This window comes from Panthera onca, chromosome F2 (assembly GCF_046562875.1).
Source record: "Panthera onca isolate mPanOnc1 chromosome F2, mPanOnc1 haplotype 2, whole genome shotgun sequence".
NCBI classification, from domain to species: domain Eukaryota; kingdom Metazoa; phylum Chordata; class Mammalia; order Carnivora; family Felidae; genus Panthera; species Panthera onca.
The window spans coordinates 62,821,788-62,839,276 of NC_138356.1; the positions used below are offsets into that span (position 1 = coordinate 62,821,788).

Sequence of the window (17,489 nt, forward strand, 5' to 3'; positions counted from 1 at the left end):
GTTGCATTTTTGTGTGTCACAGGTGGGTTTTGCAAATTTTATAGGTTTAAGCGTTGTGTTTTTGGTGCCTAGTGAAAGAAATTGGGTGTGTTTGTATCGCAATGTTTTAAAATTTTTTAGTCAATTTATAATTACATTTTTAACAACTGAAAAACATACTACATAGTACAGTATTTACACTTCTGCAGAATTTGCTTTCAAGAAGTGTCTGGAAGTAAGCCCATTTTTCCACAAGCATGAGAAGTAGTTCTGTATTTAAGAAGCTACTATTAATAGCCTCTGCAACAAAAAAATAAGTTCTCATTTTAAAGAACACTTCATTACAAAGTAAACTAGACAAACCACATTTCATAATTAGGTGACTTACATAAGCATCAATATATCTGATTCAAACTCAAAATGTGTTTAGAAGCACAGCATACAGTCATCCTAGTTATGTAGTTTCTACATTTTTGACATAAAATGAAACAAAATGAACCACTTCCAGGAAACCGAACTAATAATAAGAAAATGATTAGGTATGGTTACAGATATTACATTTCCTGCTTAAAAATAAAAGGCAATTAAAACTGTTGCCATTTGCAGACATTTCTACTTTTCCCGAGTTAGGTTTCATCCGAAAGAGTGGGCTCGCTATTTCTCAGAAGGATGTGCTTCCCCAATTCAATACAATTGCATAAGATGATGTCTCAGCATTTGTTGGGGTTCCACGCTGGGTCTAGCATTTGTGAGTTTTCTCCCCCCTCAGACCTACTCTACCATTTCTGTTTCATTTAGCTCATGACTGGACACCATCCTGTTATTTTCCAACTGCTTTCTGTCTGACCCTTCAGAAGTGGTGAACTCTTTGAAGGATCATCTTTCAGCTTGTGTCTGAGTTAGGAACAGAACCCCACTTAGTGGAAGAATGGATGGTGTGTGGTTTTTTTGTACCAACGCATATTTGCCTTGTCTTTACTGGCTCAGATGGACACCCTGTTCTTTCAAGACTGCTGGCCTGTATTCAAGTTGTCCAAATCAGTACTTCTTGATAATAACTTGAATTAATTATCCTTTGTTCTCAATCTGTCAATTAATCAGTCAATCTACAAGTACGGCATGAGCTCCAATTACGTTCACAGTCCTATTTTATTGAAGAGCAAACATACGTATATAATTCAGAAAAAAGGGACTGAGTTGAATAAATGCAAATTTAAAATCTAAAATTTTGGGACAGATACTAAAAACAATGATATCCTGTGTTGGTGGATTTAAGGTGATGTAAGGTGAGGTGTGTGCTTTTATAGGTAGCTGCATAGGGTAGCATCTTTATAAAAATTGCCAATATTTATCAAAAGCCTTGCAACTTTTCCCAAAAGGCAGCTTGGCACAGTGTTTAGGACCATTTACCTGCATTCAAAGCTCGGTTCCTCTGTGGTGTGACTGTGGGGAATTACTTAATCTTCCTCATCTGTAAAATAAGGGTAACAATAGTACCTGCCTGTTATAAAGCCAATATTACTAAAGTAAGGGCTGGTGTCCAGCAAACAGTTTGTGCTAAATAACCTTCTAAAATATCTCTGGACACAATATTTGCACTTGTAGAAACTGAGGAAATAATTAGAGATGAGAATAAGAATCTGAGTGTAAGTATGAACATTTAAATATATCTTAAATATCAAACTTAATAGAAATGGTCCAATTCATTAAGACATGTCCACATTACAGAGTATTATACAACCATTAAAAAATTGGGTTTTCAAAGCACATGGAAATGGAAACGTTCTCAGATATAATGTTACGTTTTGAAAGCAGTATGTCAAATTACCGCCACATATTATGATCCTAATGTTGTTAGAAGGTGCATAGGAAAAATTCTAGAAAGAAATGTCAAGATATTAATGGTAATTATCTCAGGGTATTGAAATTAGGAATATTTTTAAAAATAATTTTGTTCTTTTTTTAATTTTATTTATTTATTTTTGAGAGAGAGAGAGAGAGAGAGAGAACAGGGGAGGGGCAGAGAGAGAGAGACAGGGAGAGAGAATCCTAAGCAGGCTCAGTACTGTAAGCATGGACCCCCACACGGGGCTCGATCTCACAAACCTGGAGGTCAATACCTGAGTCAAAATCAAGAGTCAGGCACTTTATTGACTGAGCTACCCAGGCGCACCTTTTATATTTTGTTCTTTATCTTTTCCACCATTTCAAAATTTTCCACAAACATGGAGGAAAAAGTTAAAAAAAAAAAAAAAGGTAACACAGGGAAAGGAAAAGACTTATATTACATAACTCCCCCCCCCACCACCACCACCACCAAGCTGCTGGATAAACATACAAAATTAGAATCTTGAATGTCTTCAAAGAATAGCAATTTTTAAAGCAAGATACAGTTTTAGATCTAATTAACTGGAGAGTGTCTTTTTAGTAAACAGCATTATGTATGTATACATTTATCCTCCTTTTAAAAAAAGAACCTTAAAGTGGTGGCTCATGTCCTGGCAGAGAGTTGATGAAGCAAAAGCTGATGAGTTTTGGATAAATTCAACAATAACTCAAGTCAGTAGACCAGTAGGAACCAAAGCCAACTTTCAAGGGGGAAGAAAAAACTACAGACTGATGATCTTGGGAGTTGGTAAAGTAATTTGCAAAGACTAAATGTTATTGCAAATCTGACAACTGAAAGTACCAGAACTCACTCCATCATCTACCAGTTAAGTGAGAGAGTCCTCTTACTGGCTTTGGGGTGAGGGGGGATCACGTATTCCATCCTATAAATTCTCTTTCCTGAAGGGGTGAATTATGAGCTCAAATCCCCAAGTTTCTTAATGAAAATGTACCTTCAAATGTTTTGAAAATTTTTCTATTCTCATTTCCTGGCTTGGAAGAAGAAGTATACTTTCATGGTGGTTGTCCAAGGGATATTTACTGCCTAGGCAGTCCTACTTGGATTTTCTTAAAATAATAAGGAAGGGGGGGGGGGGGGAGGGGAGTGCTCCAAACATCTGCAAACCTGTTCACTGAATCAAAGAAGCAGCTTGGTAGCAAGCACAATAATTATCAATTGAGATGACTGAGGTGAATTTCTTTCTCATTTTTATAGTAGCTGTGTGCCTGTAATCCAGGAACCCTAGAGAAAGTTACATAGGCAACTGTTAAGGTTAAGGATATATCCTTTAAATAGGAATTAGGCATAAGATACATGCTCAGCCACTTTTTAAAAGAACGTGGTAATTGTAATTCATTTGAAAGGAAGCATTCTTAATTTATAACCTTTAAAAGAAACTGTCTTTATTATACTGCAGAGTATTCTAAGTGTGTATCATGGCTAATATTTTATGCATACGTTTTTTCAGTTGAAGGCATTTGCCATAATTCAGCTTTAACAAACTCTGTTCTCAGCTGTAACTCAGAGCATGACATATATCTGTTGTCCAGCTATAAATCTATGGTTGTTATTATACTTTTATGAATCTGATTCATGCAGAAAGCATTATCCCTGCAAGTTTAATTAAGGAGTTAGGAATTTCCCCATTTGAATTCCTAGCATTCTGTACACTTTATTGCATCTTCCCCCGTGAGCCCTAAATGAGATATTTGGATTACAGATCCTTAGAAGAATAAAATCCATAAGCTCTAAATCAGGGATGGGTAAGTGGATTTGATCCAGCTTTAGAACTGACTTTGATGGTTCAAATTGCACAGAGTCTCTTAAGGATTGGATCAATCATTAATATCTAACTTTTTAAAGCTGTAATTTTTGTTACTTGTTGGTATCAGGATATTAAGATGCGGTCTTGGTCTCTTGTTGTTTGGTTTCTTATTTCTGGGAAGCCCTCCAGTCTCTTATTTGGGTTGTGCTAAAGCCAGGATTCTGTGACTCAAGATTAATAAGGCAAAATCAGGTATGAAACAGAAGGAAATCTATGTATGACCTATTACATTAGACACTGTTACTTTTAATATAATGAGGTTGTGAATATTTGCGCATATGTGCAGTTGATTTTACAGAAATACATAGAAACTATACGTGTCTAATTTCCATTATATCTTTAGATAGGCTGCATATTTAGACATCTTGAATTCCCACCTCAGTTCCAATTTTTCATTCTGATGCTACAAATACAAGAGAATGATAGTAACTATACCAGCTCTTAGTTAAATACCAGCCCTAATCTAAGGGCTTTACCCATTAAATGCTCATAACTAGCCAGTAAAGTCGTTATTATGATGATCCCTACTTTACAGATGAGAAAACTGAGGCAATGAGAGGTTAAGTAACTTGCCTAAGGTCAAAAAGCCAGTAAATGGAAGAGCTGTAAATATGAGCCCAGGCACGTCTAGCTCTGGAACTCACAGTCTTAAGCATTCTGCTATGCTGCCTGAGCTAATACAGCTCTGTCAGCACACATTTATTGAGCATTTTAAACCAGTGCCACTCTATCCTATCAGAGAAGAGAAAATGTTGAAGACTATGTCCTTGACCCCAAGAAGCTTGCAGTCAGGTGAGGAGACAAGAAGTACACTCAGCAAAAATTACGGAGGAGTATATGTCATGTTAATAACATTTATTGGATGATTACTCTGTGTCAGCTGCCATGCTAATAACTAAATCCGTGTAACCACAGAAGGCACTATTTTTATCTCAGTTTTATGAGAGAGGAAACTGGAGGTAAGTAATTGAAGTCACACAGCTAGTAAGTAGCAGAGTTAAGCTTTGAGCGTAGGCAGTCTGAGTCCAGAGAATTTGCTCTTAGCCCTTATTTCCCACTGGATGTGAAAATGTCTTCAAATGTATGCAGCATATAGCAGAAAAGTGCAATCAGAGCTTAGTGAGGGTAGGAAGTGTGGAGAGTCCAGTTAACCAATTACTTAGCTAGTTAATTTATTCAGTATTATTGGTTATCTTCGTTGTGTTGAGCCATACTGACATAGTTTTGGCTCTCTGATCTCAGTATGCTCTCTTTTGTGTCCAGATTTCTGCACATTTCCTGCCAAGAATATCCTTCATCCTCCGCCTCCCCTAGCACCAACCTACCCGCCAACCTTATCATCTCTCCTGCCTCTATTGTTGCCCCCCCCCCCCCCACCATTGGGTGGCTAATTACGGGTCACCCTTGAGGTTTCAGCTTGAATCCCAAAACTCCTTTCTGCCCCTTCAAGATTTCAGGGTGCCTAGTCCCTTATAATCCCACCCCATTATAGCACCTACCACACTGTGGTGTGATTGCAGCTTTTGTTGTCCATCCATCCACATCATGCCTGCTCTACCCCACCTCTCCCGACCAACACTCTCTCACCCACCCCAGTGATAGTCTTGGAGCTTCATGAATGCCAGAACTGAGTGTTACTTCCTCTATTGAACCGCAAGCTCCCACTACAATGCCTGACACATAATAAATGCTTTATAAATATTTTTTTGATGACTCATGGAGTTCTGTGTGCCAGGCACTGTGCCCATAAAACACTTGTCATGTGATAGCACTGAGTGAACATTTGTTTCCATGATCTCATTGAATTCCTAGAATAATCCTCTCAGATATGATTATTTCCATTTTACAGATAAGGGTACTGAGGCTTAAGAACATTAAATAACATTCTCAAGGTCACATGTTAGCAAATGGGGAGTGGGAAGTAGACATCAGGTCTGTCGGATCCTAACCTGTGCTGCAGATGAACCAGCAGTGGCAATGCAGGTTTTAGAAGGCATGATGTAGTTCTAATAAGGCAAACAGATGAGGCAAAGGAGTCAGAAATCATCTGTGTTTGTGGTTGGTGGGGAGGACAGCAGGTTTTTCACAGGGATGTGATGCACAGGCTGGATTGTGACCAGCCTCTTTCTTCAGGGAGGAATGAGGAGTCTTCTATAACCAGAGGACAAGGTGCCGGAAAACTAGTCAAGCATACTTGGATTGGAGTGTCATGAGTAGAGCCAACCTACAACCTCCCTGCAAGGGAGGAACTGGCAGGACTGGAGCAGTGACAAAGGATGTGCCCACCTTATTTCTAAGAGGTTGAGCTTCCTAGGGAAGAGTGGCCTTATCAAACCCTTGGAGGATTGTTAAGTTAGTGTGAAGGCAGGCAGCAAATCAGTTGGCAAAGAGAAGGAAATGATCCCCACTCCATACTTTATGAGAAACAGGAGTCCAAGCCTTTTCTTTTGTTAGCAGCTCTTCCAATCTCCTGCCATACGCAGTTGAGCAGAGACCTGAAAGAATGGAAGAGTAAGCACAACATCCTTTAGATACCCCTCTTTCTTCTCAATCTCTTCCTGTGAAGCCTGCCATTTTACCTATTGTTCATATAAAAATGTTATTGTTATTTATATGCTAGATGCTGTGTTATATGCTTTCCCTTATATGCATATTTTATTTGGTCCTTCCATGATGAAGGGTGTTATGTCCACTTTCTAGATAAGACAATGGAAGATCAGAGATGCTAAGTGACTGGTCCAGTTCCACAGGGTGTAAGTGTCACCTAAGAATTAACCTTTGTGGATCTGACCTCAAAGTCTGTGATCTTAACCACTATCACAGAGAATAAAATAATAACTACTAAATAGTGCCTCCTCTGAGCCAAGCACTTTACATACATAATGCATAAAAATATAATAATATATTTGCTCTAATCATTTACTCCATTCTGAAAAAGTAAGATTTGTCTAAAATTCACTTGCTGTCTTCTCTGCAGTAATTTCTTCCCTCTATTTTCCACTACCTTATTTTCTAATTGCACATTCAGAAGGGATGTGGTATCTTAAGGATTTTCTAAGTTATTAGAAATTCTATTCTATTCTCATTTACACACTCACATCCATCTATCAGAACAACTTCACAAAAGAGCTTTAGAAATAAATGTTTGGTGCCCGTGCACTTTCAGGCCCCTTTTAATGAGAAATAGACAGGCGATTATGCCATTACGTGGTACATCCTATTCCTGGAAGCCATCTTAAGCTGTTCAGGATAATGTATCTCTAACATTGCATCAGACTCTTTGTTCCATAGATGCTATTTTTTAGAGTTTTATGAACAGCAAATGGCTCCTGAGGAGAACATTGTCATTGCTCAATCTGGATTTTCCAGCAGTTTAGGGGTAAGGATGATAAAGTGCCCATAGGGCAGTGCCAATTTGAAAAGGATGATTAACTCCAGATTTTCCATCCTTGGGACGTTGTGAAAGCCTGGATCACGGTCTGATGTGTTCCAGATGATGTGCAAGGATGTACAAACATGCAGGCTTCCATTATGAGGGAGAGTAGGGACAAAAGAGTACATTCTTCATTCATTTAATCAACCAACGAATACATAGTGCCCGCTCTGTATCAGGAACTGTTTGATGCTGAGAATGCGGAGTCCCTACCCTCAGGCCATTTACATCCTCCGAGAGAGGACAGGCAGTACATAAATAAGTAAATTACATACTATCAGGACAAATGAAGCAGGATTAGGCAACAAGGAGTGATATGGGTGTGACATGCTATTATGTACATGCTTTTATGTAGAAAAGAAAAGGCATCCTTCAGGTTATACTAGCGGAGACCTACAGGAAGTGATGGAACAAGACTTGCAGATATCAGGGAAGAGTGTTCCAGACAACCATGGCAAAGTCCCGGGGATGAGAGTGTGTTTGGTGTAGCAACACGGATGCCCTTGTGGCTGAAAAAGAGTGGGTAAGGGGGAGAGTGAGAGGGGGCATCAGCAGGAAAATGGAGGTGAGGGACAGAGGAAGGTTGAGGTGTAGACCAGCTAGCTTCATATAAGCCTTGGTGAAGAGTCCGGATTTTATGCTATATGGATTGAACAGCCACTGCAAGGGTTTGTGCAGAGGAGTGACACGATCCGACTTACCTTTTGAAGGCTTCCTCTGCCTGCTCTGTGTAGAATACATGCAGGAGCAAAAGTGGAAGCAGGGAAGCCATAGGTTGGAAGCTGTGTTAGTCCAAGCAAGACATGGTGCTGCTTGCAGCAGAATTGTCATGGTAGAGATGGTAAGTAGGGATCAAATTCTGGGTATTTAAAAGGAAGAGCTTATAGGATTTGCTAATAGGTTGAGTGTGAGAGAAATCGAGATTTGTACCTGCATACCTGGAAGAATGGAGGTGGTATCTAGTAAGAAAGGAAAGATTTCAGGACTAACATTATCTCCATTTTGGATGTGTTTGTTGTGAGATGCTTGATAAACATCATGTAAGGTAACAGAGGAGGCAGTTAGGTAGTGAGCCTGGAGGTCAGGGACAGGTTTGGGCTCAAGGTTGAAATTTTTTTTTTAACATTTATTCATGTTTTGATAGAGAAAGACAGAGCGTGAGTGGGGGAGGGACAGAGAGAGAGGGAGACAGAATCTGACGCAGGCTCCAGGCTCTGAACTGACAGCGCAGAGCCCCACACAGGGCTCGAACTCCCGGACCGTGAGATCATGACCTGAGCTTAAGTCAGACACTCAACTGACTGAGCCACCCAGGCGCCCCTGGCTCAAGGTTTAAATGTAGGAGTCATGAGCTTGTAATTAATCCATGAGACAAGATGAAATCATCTAGGCAAGAGTTGCCAGGAAAGTCAGTTCTCAACTGGGCTCTTCAAGGGATTCAGTTATGTTATCATTTTGGTGTAAAAATTCCCCACGTGAGTTGCTTTCAGCCCTTCGGAGAGCACAGTGCTTCCCTGCTTTTCCCAAAATAATTTAGTTTAAAATGAGTTAGTTCAAGCTAACTCCAAATTTTGTTTCTAATGTTCTTAGAGACTTAATAGACAGCAGCAAAGCAGATGGTATGCTTTATACATCAACAGAACAATTTTGAGCAGTTTTCTTGTTCTACCTGTTACAAAGTAAATCACTGTGGCCCAACCATACTGTAGTGCATGCAAAATAACCATTTCTCCCAAATATCCACCAGTGTCACAAGTGTGTTTCTGGATTCTTCTTGGTGGTAGTGGAAGCTACCAAGATCCCAAAGCAATTTTGCCTTATGGTCTATGACTTCATCCTAAATATGTTTAGTAAAGCAGAGGCGTGAAAGGAGAGCTGTGGATACTCCAGCTAGGGGTATCCACTAGTATCCTGTACTGGGAAGGCAAGTGAGGGAATGCAGATTAAACCACACTTCTGAAAGTGAATGGTGGCTACATGTCTATTTACCTCTTGTACCACCCAAAGCAAAGATATTGCAGTGATTGTGAAAGGGAACGGTTGAACTATTTTATAGTTTAAATGGGATCTTATGGCACAGATGAGATTTAGAGTGTTTGATTCAATGGAATAGGGAGATACAGATACATTTAACCCAAAAAAAGAGTTTTGTGTGTTTGCACATGCATACATGTACATGCTCATGACTGTATTACTTTTTAAACATGTGGGAGCCTCAATTTTTTTCAAGCACAAGGGCAGTGTTGGGTCCCAGCGTCAGAAAGACTGGCCTCCTGACCTGGTTTTCAAGCAGATGGCTAGGTGCAGAAGAACAAGGCAGGAATCATTGATCAGGACAGAAATGAAAGATGGGAGTCTTGGTGAAAAGGCTGCATATCAGACTAGACAAAGGACCAATGGCAGGCCAGAGTTAAGTTGACTTAAAGTTTGAGATAACTTAAATGCTTTTTAATGGTTTCTGAAGAAGGATCATATTGGTCATAGGGCCTGGAGAATAAAGCTGAGTCTGCAGGAGGGGACCAATTGTCTCTGAGTATGGGTGGGAGGAAGGATACGGACTCAGAGAATGAAGCAAGTGCTCGCAGAAGGAATTGATGTCACTACCTTTTTTTTTTTCCTCAACGGTAGCTGCTTTTAGCTGTTTGCTCACCTGTGTGTATGGTTCTATCCCTACAGGAAGAGAATCATATTTTTCTTAATGGCACACTAGTTTCCTTGGCATGATTCCAAAATTGCAGTCTCCTAAAACAACAAATTGAGTTACACACTGAGGAAGGCTGGTAGACACTAGAGACTTTATTTGGGAGCTGAGTTATCCAATGCAGTGGTTTCCAGAAGGTTCAAATAATCTTGCAATTATGGTGCCTGAATCCCTTTGGAGGGCCTTCTGTGATATCTTTAACTGTCAGTCACAACATTTAAATGAAGACAGCTGTAATTTGAAAATAGAGTACTTAGATGGTAGGTACACAGCAAATATTATGGATTTTTTTCTGTAAGTTCTCTTGCTTAATATTAGCAGGGAGCAGCAGATAAATCATACTTTTTTTCTCTGAACTTGCACCATGTGGCTATTGCTTTAATTTTGACTACAATGCTAATAGCTTGGTAAAATACTTAATTTTACCAGAATTAAATCTTGGTACCTTTTTACCCCCATGATTATAGTACAGTTGTTGCTATTATAATCCTAAATAATTATCAACAATGATTTAATTTTAAACTAAAATATTATGAAATTTAAAATACCCCTCAGTGTACAATTATATTGTGAAAGATATTAAGACAGTGCTCTCTATCAGTAAAGTGTGTCCAGAATGCTGATTTTATTTATTTGTATGAGCTTTCAGATGAAAGAATACATAGGCTACTTCACTGAGAAATTAAAGAACAAATTTAGATAATTATAATTTACTTTCTTTTTTTAATGTTTATTTTTTAGAGGGAGAGAGAGAAAGAGAAAGAGCATGAGGTGGGGAGGGTCAGAGACAGACAGAATCCCTCCAGGTTCTGAGCTGTCAGCACAGATCCCAACTCAGGGCTCGAACTCATGGACCACGAGATCATGACCTGAGCCAAAGTCAGATGCTTAACCTACTGAGCCACCGAGGTGCCCTTAATTTAGGTTCTTAAACTTTTTCTTTTACATAATACCCAGATAACTAAGGTCAAAAGGAGGCTTTGATAAAGGATTATCTAAGTGTCTCAGTTTTTAATTTTATTCTGTGAATGTACACATGTAGTCAAAACATCTAATATTTTATGGAAATTTATTAATTCTCAATTAAAAATGACCCTTTTTTATTTTTATTTTCTTTTTTTAAACAATTTTTTAAGTTATTTATTTGTTTTGAAAGAGAAAGAGAGCACAAGTGGGGAGGAGAAGAGAGAGAGAGAGATAGAGAGAATCCCAAGCAAGCTCCACACTGTCAGCATGGATCCTGATGCGGGGCTTGAACTCACAACCCATGAGATCATGACCTGAGCCGAAGTCAAGAGCCTTAACAAACTGAGCCACCCAGGTGCCCCTAAAAATGCCACTTCTTAAAAAATGTATATTTATTTTTGAGAGAGAGAGAGAACACAAGGGGGGGGAGGGGGCAGAGAATCAGAAACAGGCTCTGCACTGACAGCACAGAGCCCAATATGGGACTTGAACCCATGAACCACAAGATCATGACCTGAGCCAAAGTCAGACGCTCAACCAACTGAGCCACCCAGGCACCCCAACAGGACCTTTGAAGAAAACCAATATATTAACATAAGCAAAAAGAAGAAAATAAAAATCATCTATGACCTTGCATGCTAGGGATAGCAACTGTAAGCATGTAGGTATCTAATAGTTGATAGATTTCAGATTGAAATATCAAAAAAGACCACTCCCAAAAAGTCTCCATACACACACACACACACACACACACACACACACAGAGAGAGAGAGAGAGAGAGAGAGAGAGAGGAATATGACAATACTTGTACAGATTTTTAATAGAGAATGATTTCATTACAAAAATCTGTGTGTCTTCCAGTGCCTGCACCTTGAGTTAAAAGTTTCATTTTAGATTCTGATTTCTGGTATTTTAAATAATTCATTTAAATTCCTTGGCTTTTTAATATTTCCCAATTGGCTGTAATTAATCTCAGAAAACTCTAGGACCTCGGGGTAGAACCAGACTTTGCAAGTAATCCAGTTGACTCCTGATTCCCAAGCCAGATCTCTTCTTCATGTATTTCTGCCCGTGTGTTTCAAGCCTGGACTTGATTGCTTCTTTAATGAAAGACTCACTTCCTTTTGGGGATTTTCCATTCTTGAAATAATTCTGACTGCTTGAAAAGATTTCCGTAAGTTGTTTTACAGACTATCTATTTGCTCTGCAGCCCTCAGAAGCTTCTGAGAAAGTTCAGTCCCTCTTCTGTGTGACAGCAGCCCAACCACAAAATTAAACACAGCCGTAAATTGCCCCAGCCTCTCAGCTGCTTTCCCAGTTCCCTCTTCTTTAGCATAAGTGCTACACATTCCCTGAGGCTCCTTTTATATTTCAGTCTTAAAACACCTAACAAGCAGATAGCTTTACTCCATTATCATAGAAACTCTCAGGTTCACAAAGGAGTATCATTTAAATTAGATACAAATTTGTCATGAGAAATAATTATAGTATTTATTTTTTTGTTGAGAGATAAAATTCAATGAATTGCTATGCCGAAGTTGGGCAGTGTAACATGCAATATTTTTCTTTCAGTTATGTTTTATTGGGCTATTAAAACTCATACTTAATTCAATAAATTGGATTTTCTAAAGGCCTACTTAGATTCATTTGGTATATTTATGGACCACCAACTATTGGGTGTGGGATAATCGTGAAATTTTTAGCCCCCTAACTATTCCAGCACATTATTAATGCAATATATAATTTCACAAATTATCTAGTACCAAGATCTAGCTCTTTGAATACACTGCATTTAAAAGCAAAAAGCTCCAAATCTGCATACTTAATTATACAGCATTATCATTTCTATCCCTAATTCTTTAATCAAAACAGTCATTAGCATTGCAAATAATAAAGGAAATTGGATTATGAAGGAAATAAAGATTAGTGACTCTAAGATCAGATAGCTGGTTTGCAAGTCAGGTTGATACTGGGGCTTTATTTTGTTATTCAAATAAATAATGTAACTACCTTGTCATAAACCTTTTCAGTTTTAAGGATAAAGCACTAGGTGTTTTTGTTTTCTTTGGTGCAAATTTTGCATGAAATCCGTGGGTAGCTAGAAGTTAAACTGTTCACACATTTTAACAGAATGGCCTATAGCATCACGACTCATGCCAAATTGGGGACAGTGATTTGGGAGGTATCATTTATGAGAATGGTTTTTGCTCCGTTCACTCAAAGGCATATCATTTTAGGTTCCAAGTTTTGAATGGTTATTTGTGTGGCTGGAGTCCCTGGAGTTCAAGTATTTTTATTTTCACTGTTCAACCAAAAGCACTGCCTTACAACTAAACACGCATTCCAAGTAATTCAATGAGAAGAAACAGAGCAGGACTTGGTAGAACTATAAATAAAATTAATTAAGGTTCCTACCAAGGCAAAGTCTGGCAAAGAGTCCTGTGTCAGCTCCCACCTCCAAGGCAGTCTTACTCTGTGCCCTGGAGGCTGGAGAGATTCACTGGGCCCGTGTCTGCATAATGCAAAAAGCATCTCTGCTATTTAGACTTCTCGATTGTACATATTAGGTATATAAATATTAATAAAAAATTTCTGCCCTTAAATATTACATGTCACAGTTAATATTCTGTACTCTGTCTGGATATCAGGTTTTCAATATTTGCTGTTAGAACTTTATTAATAAATGTGAGGCTTGTTTTTCCCTTTGTGGGAATTTTATGTGGAGCGCTATGTTCAAACTACTAAGGGGCAAAAATAAAATAGGCCCTTCATTTACTGATGGGAGATAGGAATGTAGCATGTGCCCTACAGTTTTAGCAATATAAGATATTACTGAGATAAATGTTATCTTAGACACAGTGGCTTTCGTCTTGTACTTAACATAGCAGAGGAATGTTTTGCTGTGACAAGGGGCCACAGAGGCTCACCGTGTTGAAAAGCTAGAACACCAAGATATCAGGGATGCCTTAAGAAGAGCGTCCTGCATTGGTAGGAGACACCAAGGTGGCGGCTCTCAACCCAGCTGCCCATTATAATCCCCTCAGAGCTTTACAAAATACTGATGCCTTGGTCTTTGCCCCAGGGATTCTGATTTGACTGATTTGAAGTAAGGGCTGGGCATTGGAAATTTTTTAAGTTTCTCATGTGATTTTATTTTTTTTATTTTTTTAATGTATTTATTCATTTTTGAGAGACAGAGAGAGACAGAGCATGAGCAGGGAAGGGGCAGAGAGAGAGGGAGACACAGTATCCGAAGCAGGATCCAGGCTCTGAGCTGTCAGCACAGAGCCTGACGTGGGGCTTGAACCCATGAACCATGAAATCGTAACAGAGATCATCACCTGAGCTGAAGTGGGATGCTTAACCGTCTGAGCCACCCACGTGCCTCTCTCGTGTGATTTTAATGTGCAGACACTATTGAGGACAGTTGTTCTGAAATCACTCCTGACAGAGATTAGAGATCTAATCTGATTCTGTAATTTTAAAATCTAATGTGGTACTATGATTAAATTTTAAAGTATGGTCCCTAAGAGAACTCTAGACCTGCAAAATAACCTGTGCAAAGAGATTCTATGGTCACATAAACTTGGGAAATGTTACCTATCTCATCATTTTCTAGGAGAAACTCAATTTGCCTTGACTCGTTCAAGACTAATGATAAAGACACTTGTTGTACCTAGTGTTTCCCAGAATTTTTAACCAGGATCCTCATTTTTTTTATAACATCCATTATAATCGCATGAAACTAGCATTCTGTAGTCCACATATTGGTTATGCTGCTTTATGTTTTGAATTATTTCTGAACTCTGTGTTTAAAAAAGAAAATTAAAAGAATGTCCACATTAGTTTCATATTTATACACTATACCACAAAATGCATGAAATTCCTATTGGCCACATGGTCTTAAATTGGTAAATACTGTATCTGTGGCTGTTGAATAAAGTGTATGTTGGTGTGACCCTTACTGGAGATACTTCTTACCTGGGGCTATTCCCATTGGACTTGGTATTTACTAATGCAAAGGGCCTGGTATTAAGGTAATCCATCACTCGTGCTCTATACGACAATAAGCAGAGAAGGGCTGCAGGGGTCTTGTTGGAAAGTTACCATCTTACTAGTTACTTAATTATTTGAACTGATCCTCTATGCAGCTTCAGTCATGAATTCCCTGTCTTAAAATGCTTTTCCCTGTCTTAAAATGTCAAAAACATTATGGAATGTATTTCTTGGGCAGGGAAGAAAGCTGGAAGATTTGGAGATGTGGAAAAAGTGGAGAATGGAATGATCAGGGTTGTGGAGATATAACCAAGAGAGGGGGGGTTTTACTGACAAAGTCAGGCAGAGGGGGGTGGGTAAATTGGCCTTACGGCTGGCGAAGGCAATAGACATGTCATTTATCATTTCTCCTTGGGTAGAAACGAAGATGTGACTAGAATACAAACCAAAAAGCAAAGCTACCCTTGCTGTCTGTTCACTTCACATCTCAGGTGTTGTCTCATTTGGTTCCTTGGCCGCATGCCAACTTGGTCTCCTCCTGTGCTCATTTCCTTTCCTTCACTTCTAGAACTGGTCTCCCTCAGGTTGGCAAAGAGACTCTTCTTGCCTTTACTCTCTCATGGTGGCCTGTGCCCACTTACTTCCATTATGAAGGTTTCTTCTGTTTTATCCTAACTGTATTATCTTTATATTAAAAACATAACTAATAAAACTTTGTATTTATTGTAATATCTTTAAGAGTAAGAATTTTATTGTCTATTCATGTGTCCCCAGATCATGGAAGACACCTAACAGAGTGTCAGCAAATGTTTATTAAACTACATTAATTGACTGATCCCATAACACTTAAAAGATCCTATTAGAGAGGTGGAGTCAAGTCCAGTAAGAAACACCACCAAAAGGTATAGTGATTTATATTTCTCATGTATGCTTAAAAAGATCACTCTGATTCTAAAAATGGTGAATATTTATTGTAGAAGATTTTTAAAATAAAGGAAGAAATGAAGAATATAAAAATGATGTATAAACTCACCACCCCAAAATAACCATTTTAAAGTCTGAGTATTTCCTTTCTGATCTTTTTCTATGCATTGGTACAGGTCTGTCTGTCCATCTCCCTATCTATATCTATCTAAAGTATGCTTATAAGAGAATGTGGATTATACTGAAAAAAGTGATTTTTGTACCCTTTTCCATTTAAAGTTATATTCTTTCTTTTTTTTTAATTTTTGTTTTTAATGTTTATTTTTGAGAGAGAGAGAGAGAGAGAGAGAGAACAAGCAAGGGAGGGGCAGAGAGAGAAGGAGATACAAAATCTGAAGCAGGCTCCAGGCTCTGAGCTGTCAGCACAGATCCTGACGTGGGGCTTGAACCCACAAACTCTGAGATCATGACCTGAGCTGAAGTTGGATGCTTAACTGACTGAGCCAACCAGGCTCCCCTAAAGTTATATTCTTTCATTTGGCAACTATCTAGAGGGCGTAATACCATGTACCAGGCACTATTTGAAGGTCTAGGGATACACTAGTATCCTGAATGTTTGTCTAAAAAATTCATTTTTAATGACTTACTAATATTTCCTAATTGAGGTTAACCATAATTCATTTGAATTGCTTGTTGTTGTTGTTACCATTTCACACTATTATTAATAATTCTGCAACAAGTACCCTCATTGATTAACCTTTGTGTTCTTCTCTGATCACTCAGGATAGAAGGGAAGTTAGGAGGGTAGCCATCAGATTATATGGCATAAACTATTCAAAAAATTATTGTGAGATGCTTCTACAAAAGCAAATTATGCAGATAATAATATACAAATATTTTTATAATACTAATAATTATTGGTAATAATTTGTAACCCTGCCCCAGTAGTGTGTCAGAGTAACCATCCTGCCACCCTCACTGGCATTAACTTGTATTTAATTGTTAAATATATTTGTCTGCCTATGGATTGCCTCATATTAGAATCTGTTTGTTCCAGTAGGTCTAATGTTCACATTTGAATGTAAATATATAATCTTTGTTTTTCCATTCATTTCTGTTGATATTCACTCATTATTACCATTCAGAAAATACAGACTTTAAAAGAAACTCCTGAAACCTATTTTTAAGGATTTTCTTTTGAGGATCTAAGTTGTATTGTAGCCTACTGCAAAGTCCCAGGGTTTTCAGAATGGTTTCTTGCTAGTTGCTTTCCTTGGTTAACATATTCAGTTCAGGTGCTCACATTTAGCAGAGGTACATTAAACAAGGCAGATGTTCGGTGAAAGTCAAGTGTCCTTCAAAGAGTAATAACAGCATCCCAGGGGCTCCCTTAGAGTGTGAAACCTTCTCTGAGACTCAGCGTAATAATTTGTTGGGAGAATCCTGTTGCATCAGTCTCTTCATGGAAAAAAAAATCCAGCTTAACCTAGATCAGCATATGGCATTGCTGTCCAGTGTGGAATGCTGTCTCTGCTTTTAGACATATGAATGGAAAAGGACCAGGTATTGTCATAGAGAACAGTTTTAATCCCAATCACTAATATAAAATTATCGAATTCTGAAGGCAAATTATCAACTTATTGAAGGGAAAATACATCCAAGGACAAGAAATGCCATTCAAGACTTTCTCAATGTTAATGTAGTCTAAATGGGATGGCATTTAGTTTAATTAAAGGAAACTAAAAAAAATAACTGGATGTATTCTCCATCTTTGAA

At 38.4% G+C, this 17,489-nt stretch overlaps 1 long non-coding RNA gene and 1 other non-coding gene across 3 annotated transcripts in view; one reads left to right on the forward strand and one right to left on the reverse strand.

Moving 5' to 3' along the window:
• LOC144615134 (uncharacterized) overlaps positions 1–17,489 on the forward strand; it is a 143,822-nt gene that overhangs the window by 34,079 nt on the left and 92,254 nt on the right. The window lies entirely within an intron of this gene.
• TRNAQ-UUG (transfer RNA glutamine (anticodon UUG)) lies at positions 11,264–11,348 on the reverse strand. Its single transcript has one exon. It is a non-coding gene; the product is annotated as a tRNA-Gln (tRNA).